Raw genomic sequence first — 8,624 nt, 5'->3', positions numbered from 1 at the left:
AACTCCTGCACATTATTTCTATTCCAATAATCATCTAATGCCCTGTTGAATGCCTCGATTGAATCCGCACCCCACCCCCCACACTTCCAGGCAGTGCATTCCAGACCCCAACCACTCGTATGAAAAAATAAGTATTTTCTTGCATCTGATTTGCTTCTTTGCAAATCACTTTAAATCTGTGCCCTCTCGCTCTCAATCCTTTTGTAAGAGGAAGGTTTCTCCTTCTCTACTCTGGCCAGTCCCCTTAATGATTTTGAACCTCTCGATCAAATCTCCTCTTCGCCTTCTTCTATCCAAGGAGAACAGTCCAACCTCTATTTTCATAACTGAAGTTTCACATAGCTGGAATCATTCTTGTAAACCTCTTCCGCACACTCTCCAATGTGCTCACATCCTTCCTATAGTGTGTCGTACAGAACTGTACAGAATTATCCAGCTGGGCAGCACGGTGGCGCAGTGGGTTAGCCCTGTTGCCTCATGGCGCCGAGGTCCCAGGTTCGATACCGGCTCTGGGTCAGGTTCATGTGGAGTTTGCACATTCTCCCCGTGTTTGCGTGGGTTTCGCCCCCACAACCCAAAGATGTGCAAGGTAGGTGGATTGAACTCGCTAAATTGCCCCTTAATTGGAAAAAATTAATTGGGTACTCTAAATTTTTTTTTTAAAGAATTATCCATCTTAAGTCTAACTAGTTTCTTGTATAAATTCAGCATAACCTCCTTGATATTGTATTCTATGCCCCTATTAATAACGCCCATGATACTGTATGCTTTGCTATCTGCTCTCTCCACCTGTCATGCCACCTTCAATGATTTATGCACATATACACCCAGGTCCCTCTGCTTCTGCACCCCCTTTAGAATTGTATCCCTTATTTTGTAGTCTGTCCATGATACATCACTTCCAAAATGCATCACCTCACATTTCTTTGCATTGAACTTCATCTGCCACCTATCGGCCCATTCCAACAACTTGTCTACGTCCTTTTGAAGTTCTACACTGTCCTTCTCAAAGTTTCCAATACTTCCAAGTTTCATTTATCTGTAAACTTTGAATTTATCCCCTGCACGCAAAGATCTAGATCACTAATCTATATTAAGAGCTTGGCTTATTTCTATTTCTGTAGCTATAAGAATAAAAGTTTAAAAAGCTTAACAGCAATATTGTGATTTCTAAAACTAGCTTTGTTGCTCTTTGTTTAAACGTTTAAAATAAGTTCTATTTAGGGAGTTGCAAAATTGACATACATTGAAACAGAGATAATGGGTGCGATTCAATGGCCTCGTTGTGTTCGAGAGAGAGATGCGACGCAGCCATTAAATCGCAGGAGAGGCCAAAATCGAGAACTGTGCCAGGTGCGGATAAGTTTGCGATCTAACCGGCCCACTCCTGTTACACAATCAGGATCCCACACGTAGTGTGGCGAGAAACCAATAATCACCACTGAAGGCCAATTTCCACACAATTACCGGGAATGAACCCCTATTCACTGACGTCCTGTGATGTAACAGCATTGCCAGCAAGTGGTCACACGGGCGCTGATTGGGACTCCTTTGTAAAAGTGTGAAGCTGGCGGAATGGCTGCTGTGGGTGTCCAAGGATGTGAGTAGCCATCTTTGCTCCTGGGCAATGAGCCCAGGGACACTGGGGTTGCTGCCCAAGTGCTCGGAGGGTGGGGGAGCCCAGCCCCAGAGGGGAGCAGCCAAGGTCGAGGTGGGCCACCATCGGGGGGGGGGGGGGGCAACCTTGGCTTGGGTGGGGGGGGGGGGGGGGTGGAAGTCTCAGTGCCCGCAGGTCCACCATGCCACTCCCTGGATCGTGTGTACCCAATACATTGGCAATCCCAGCCTCTGCCTTCCCCTCTGACCACTCATAACTGCCACTGACCATGCACGCCTCTGGCCGTGCGGCTGAAGGCTAATGCTATTCGGGATTTGGCAATTATAGTTAAGTGAGCACTTCACAAATCCCAAGCATATCCCCGTGGGTAGGTGTGCCATGTAGCATGTGGGAGTTATTGCCCAGCATCCCAATCAGACCATGATGCCTGGACACTGTGCCTCAACGCTGCAGGAAGCAACGCCACAGACAGAGCGGCCAACATCTGAACATCCTGGGTCTGGGTCCCAACACCAGGGACATTTCGGCAACCAGAGAGTGGCTGCCTGCATTGGTGAGGGGACCAGCGCCTGGTGTTGGTCACGTTACATACAGGTGTGTGGGCTACAGGGTGTATGGTCTGGTGACTACGGTCCCCCACTGTGGTTGGAGGTGCGTGGGCAGGACGTGTCGGATGGCAGAAGTTGGGGGGAGAAGGGGGGGGGAAAGGGGGAGGCAATGCAGGAATGGAGGGTCCCGGGATGGAAGGTACCTTTTCCAATTCCTTTTTTTAAATGTTGTTTTTCCCAATTAAGGGGCAATTTAGCAAGTCCAATCCACCTGCCCTACACATCTTTGGGTTGTGGGGTGAGACCCACGCAGACACGGGGAGAATGTGCAAACTCCACACGGACAGCGACCCAGGGCTGGGATCGAACCCGGGTCTTCAGTACCGTGAGGCAGAAGTGCTAACCACTGCGCCACCATGCCACTGATATCGTGAACCCTGTGGAGGCTGTCTTCGTGGTGCTGCTGGAAGGTCAGGTGGCCAGGTGCTGACGACGACGGCGGCAGTAGCATCGGCAGAGGTTCGAGGCGGCAGCCCACACGCAGGGCCAAGCGCCACACTCTGAGGACGCAGTGCCCATTAGACCTGGGAGGGACCCAGAGGGGGAGGCCAACAATAGCCCAAGGTGTACAGGCATCGCTGGTCTTTTGAACAGATGACAGACAGCTTGTGCCGCAGGAGGCTCTACCTTAACAAGGGGACGTGCAGCACCTGTCCCATGTCCTCACGGAGAAGGAGGATACCCGCCTCTGATGGCTGTCAAGATCACCACAGCCCTGAACCCCTGTGCCTCAGGATCATTCCAGGGCTTGAGTGGGGACTTGTGTGACATCTCCCAAGCTACAACCCACAAGTGCATCGGTGAGGTTATGGATGCCCTGTTTGCCCGGGCAGCTATCTATATAAACTTTAAGAAGTCTTACAACACCAGGTTAAAGTCCAACAGGTTTGTTTCAAACACGAGCTTTCGGAGCACGGCTCCTTCTTCAGGTGAATGAAGCCGTGCTCCGAAAGCTCGTGTTTGAAACAAACCTGTTGGACTTTAACCTGGTGTTGTAAGACTTCTTACTGTGCTCACCCCAGTCCAACGCCGGCATCTCCACATCATATATAAACTTTGACATGGACCAGGCCCAAATAGATGACTGGGCAGCAGACGTCTTCGCCATCGACGGGATGCCCCAGGTCCAGGTGGTAATAGATGGCATGCATATTGCCTTGCACTGACTGGGCCTTCAGGGAGTGCCCCATATTAATACGAAGAGGTTCCACTCCCTGAACATCCAGTTTGTGTGCAACCACCACATGAAGATCATGCACACTTCCCAGGAGTGTGCACAACAGCTACATCCTGGGGCAGTCAGATATCCCTGGCCTCTTCGAGGACCATCCCAGGATGGCCGGTTGGCTCTTGGGAGGTAAGAGGTATCCGCTGAGGACCTGGCTAATGTTGCATGTGCGGAGGCCAGTGACCAATGAGGACACCCGATATACTGAGGCCCATGCGGCCACCTGAGCTGTCACTGAGCGGTGCGTCAGACTCCTCAAAAGGTGGTTCCGATGCCTCGACTGCTCTGGTGGTGCCCTGCAATACAATTTCCAGAGGGTTGCCCGCTTTGAAGTGGTCTGCTGTGTCATCCACAACCAAGCACAGCAGCGGGGCGACGTGCTGGAGGTGGAGGGGGAGGAACATGTCTCCACCTCCAAGGAGGAGGATGAGGCTGAGGCAGCGCTGGGCCAGGAGGGTCTGGAGGATGAGTGCGGGGAAGACCAGCTGTACCAGCTGGAGGGTGGAGGAATGTAGCCATGCTGGCCACGCAAAATGGACACTGAGCCAAACTAAAATGGAAGGCTGCTGAGAAACAGACAGTTCAGCCAGAACAGCAGTCTGCAAAGAGCAGTTTGCATTCTGCAGCAGCAGAAACCAGTTTGGGCTCAGGTGAAGAGACCTTAGCTAGGTGCAAATGGCAAAACGCTTTGCATGCTAATGAGGCCATCAGACTTGAACACCCACACAATAGATACATTTGGTTCTGAATGGACACATTCCAATCAAGACCCAGACATCGAGGCACCAGAAACCTCCGAACAAAAGGACATAAGAAACGCCCCCTCCATCACGGAGACCCCCTCGCATTGGGGAATTAATCCAGTATCGATAAGAAATTGATCCAATAGGTAGAGCCCGCCCGAGAAGAGGGAAGGACAACGGAACCCCTATAAAAGATAGGGACCTCGTGTTGTCCGGTCTGTTAAACCTGTGCTCCGGCCTCGACTGACACCTGGTATCCTGACTCCAGCCGTTGAGCACCAGCCGCCGAAACCGTAAGTTCAACGCTCGCTACGCGATCCAAGCCCGCTAGACTCCCAAGTGCCAGAACGCTTGCTGAAGGCTGCAGACAAAACCAGGACGAAGGCCTCGTTCTCTGACCTTGCCTGTTTCTGTTAGATAAGTATTCTGTTTGCTTATGTTTAGTTGTAGCTTAGTCTCTTAGTGTGTGTGCATGAGTATTTATTATTAACTGTATAATAAATATTGATCGTTTGAACTTGACTAATCGGTGTATCGTCTTTATTACTTTGAATTTGACCTTGGAATACTTGTGACGTTGCCTATACGGCAGCTGGCGACTCCAGAGCTTAAATAATTACATAGAACAGAGCCTAGCAGTGTTAAGCACACGTCGAACTCGGAGGCGTGTTAATACACTCCAATAAACGCGTTTTACGCCCATAGTAAAACGTGCAACATTTAGTGGCGACATCCGCCGGGACCCTGTTGCAAGTGGAAACACCACAGTGTCCAGGACCCTGAAATTTGAATTAGAACTCCAAATTGCAGAGAAAGAAAGAGATCACAAGTATTCAAGGTGTTCAAAATAATAAGCGAAATTCGGAAGTGTGTTTTAGTGCATGCGTACTAACAGGGCTGTAAGGTAAAACTGAAAGCTTTTTGTTGCGACAAACTTTCGGTAGTTTTGTAATCGGAAAATAGCGTAAGCCGTACCCTTTTTACGAAACACCACCCCAGCAACCCCCTGTTCCAAATTATAAAAAGAGAGTCAGAGGAAATGGCCATGCAGGCAATGGAACGTCTGATGGATCCAGCAAAGTTTGTGGTCGCAGCGACCAGCAGCAGTAGCAGAGTAGGCCAGTGTCCCACGTGGGAGCTGGAACTCCGCAAATATTTACAAGGAAAGGGATGGCCCCTTTGGAAAGAGTTTTGTGCAAATGAGGAGACAGGTCCCGGAAGTATAGGTCATACTTGGTGGGAGAACCTCTCTCAGATACACAAAAAGAGTTTAAGTAAAGCACGCAAGCCGATGGCGATTGTGTCCTGCTTGGCACAGTTGCGAGGCGCAGAGGAGGTCATCAGGACGCTCCGGGCAGATTTAGAGGAAAGGAACCGAATGAGTAAGGTCGATGTCAGGGACATCGAGAAAGAAAACCTGGAATTAAAAGGGAAGTTGGCAGAGAAGGGTAGAGAGGTGGATGATGCCAAGAGGGCTCACCAGTCTTGTCTAGCTCATCTGAACAGTTCCCAGACCCAGTATGAGAAAGCCTATCAGGACGTGCAACGTGCCGTTCTGATAAGACAGGAATCGGAAAAGCAGGTGGAGGCATTGCAGAGGCAATGTTCCGATCTCAAAGCAGCTTTGAGAGCACTCCATGCTGCAACAACCGAACAAAGACAAAGCACAGTTGACCACGCGAAATGCAGAAAACAGATTGCGGAACTGCAATCTCTGCTTTCGGTGCAGAATGGCTTCCAAAGCACCTTTGGAGCACAGTTAGATGGGGAAAACGCCCCAGATTGGCAGGAATTAAGCGAGACAGCGCAGCGTTATGTTCAGGGAACATGTGCGCCCGCAGCTCAGCAGAAACGACAGGCACCCCAACCCCCCACAGCTCAGATCATAACCGCACCCATGAATCCCGTAACCACACAGAGGAAAGCCGAATCAGAAGGCGCCCCAGACATAACTTACACCACCCCTTTAACAGTAACCCAGCTAAGGGACGCTTGTGAAAAGATCACTCCGTTCCTCCCCACCGCAGACCCCCACCAGTTCTTTGCGAAAGTAAAACAGCAGGCTACCATGTACGGCCTGGATGAGAGAGAGCAGGTTAAGCTCACCGTGCTGAGCTTAGACCAGAGTGTAGTGGCAGCCCTCCCCGACCCACAGAACGTGGCAGGAGGCAGCCTAGAGGAGATGCACACTGCCATTTTAGATGCCATCGGGTACAATAGAGGTGACCCCGTAGAAGGCTTGAATAAGTGCAGGCAGAAGAGATCTGAACACCCCACAGCATTCGCCGGAAGGCTGTGGATTCACTTCAGCGCAGTTTTCGGACAGCTAGATAGAGCGCATTTAACCCGCGAAAACATGGTTAAGTGGACGCGCACAATTATCTCACACGCAACAGAGGCAGGACAGAGCGCTTGCAATAATTACGACCCCTCAGAAGAGGCCCATAACGAAAAATGGGTCCTCAAAAGATTGTCCCGCGCTTGGGAGCAATCGCTTCAGGCAAAAGCAAAGGTTAGATCCCCAGAAGAGGCTCAGGCTGCTGCAGATATCCAAGCAGTCAGAGAGCACCAGAAGCCCGCATGGGTAAATGAAGGCAAGAGCAGCCCTCAACAGAAAGGACAGGAATGCTATAACTGTGGACAGTTAGGGCATTGGGCAAAAGAGTGTAATGCACCCCAGCGATCTCAGAGAGGCCAGCAGACAGGCACTCTGAACCGCAACAAAGCAAAACCAATCCACAATGTAGCAGTACAGTCAGGACCCACCAATGTGGACGAGACGAACTGACGGTGTTCGGGCTCCCCCACTTGGGTCTGTGACACACTATGGGACTCATCAGGGAGGCCCGTAGTCACGGCAAAAGTCAAAGGGAAGCCCATAGAGTTACTGTGGGACACAGGAGGATCCCGCACCACCATTAACTCCACAACCACGGCACACGCAGACACGTGGCCGACCACCTCCACCATCACACTTAGCGGGTTCACCGGACACTCGCAGCAGGGACATATCACAGCACCCGTAGCGATCCAGCTAGGGAACATTAGCACAAGGCACCCCGTAGTTTTAGTAAATCTTCCCCGGACAGCAGAGCACATCCTGGGGATAGATTTTATGAACGCTCACAGCTTGTCGTTCGACCCAGTGAACCAGTGTGTCTGGCGAATGGCGAGATCAGACAGAGCCCCAGCCACCCTCACAGTAGGAGACTACGCTAATCGGATTAGCGCAGTGGGAGAGTACTCATTCGACCTGACTACACTCCACACCGACAGACAAATTAAGGCCCTACTAAACAAACACAGGACAGCATTTGCAAGTCACCGTCATGACTGTGGCAGAATGACTGGACAAGTTCATGTTACCGGACAGGACCCCCGACCGCAAAAGCAGTATAGATTTCCCCTCGAGGCAGAGGTGGAAATAGAAAAGGTTATAGGCAGCTTGTTGGACCAAGGTGTACTGAGAACGGTAGCCTCCACCAACAATGCCCCTATTTGGCCAGTGAGGAAGCCCGATGGATCATGGCGTCTGACCATCGATTATCGGGAACTCAACAAAGTAACCCCCGCAGTAGCCCCAACGGTAGCTACTAGTCCCGAGACCATGCTCAAGCAGGGTCTCAACGCCAAGTACTTCACGGTATTGGACATCAGTAATGGATTCTGGTCAATACCATTGGCAAAAGCGTGCCAATACAAATTCGCATTCACTTTCAAAACTCAGCAGTACACGTGGACATGCCTCCCACAAGGATTCCACAATTCACCCTCCATTTTCCACCGACAGCTGGCAAGTGGATTAGAGAAATTTTCCCGACCCGATTGTCTGGTCCAGTATGTAGACGACCTACTACTGCAGACAGACACAAAGGCAGAGCACATTTCGCTTCTGGCCGAACTCCTAGAACTCTTAACTGAAATTGGCTGTAAAGTTAACCCGAAAAAGGCCCAAATATTGGAAAGTAAAGTGATGTATTTGGGATCAGTCATCACGCACGGCAAACGCGAGATCGAATTCAAAAGAATTGATTCGATTGTCAAATTGCCCCTTCCCCAGAATGTATCAGCCCTCCGGTCGTTTTTAGGACTGGTTGGCTACTGTCGGAACCACATCGACGGATTCGCGACAAAAGCCGCCCCACTTTCAGACCTCCTTAAGAAAGGAGCCCCCTGGGAATGGCTTCCGCAGCATACAGGCGCTGTGGAAGAGTTGAAACGAGCCCTTAGTGCAGCACCCGCGCTGCTAGTCCCCGACCAACTTTCACCGTACGCAATAGAGGTAGCGAGCACCGATCTGACCCTCTCGGCCGTGTTGCTTCAGGAACGGCACGAGCAGCTAAGACCAGTGGCTTATGCCTCCCGACTGTTAGACCCAGTAGAACAAGGATTTTCAGCCTGTGAGAGGCACCTCCTTGCTGTCTTCT

This window comes from Scyliorhinus canicula, chromosome 4, assembly GCF_902713615.1.
Source record: "Scyliorhinus canicula chromosome 4, sScyCan1.1, whole genome shotgun sequence".
Lineage (NCBI taxonomy): Eukaryota > Metazoa > Chordata > Chondrichthyes > Carcharhiniformes > Scyliorhinidae > Scyliorhinus > Scyliorhinus canicula.
Note: the sequence above shows the minus strand (reverse complement) of the source record.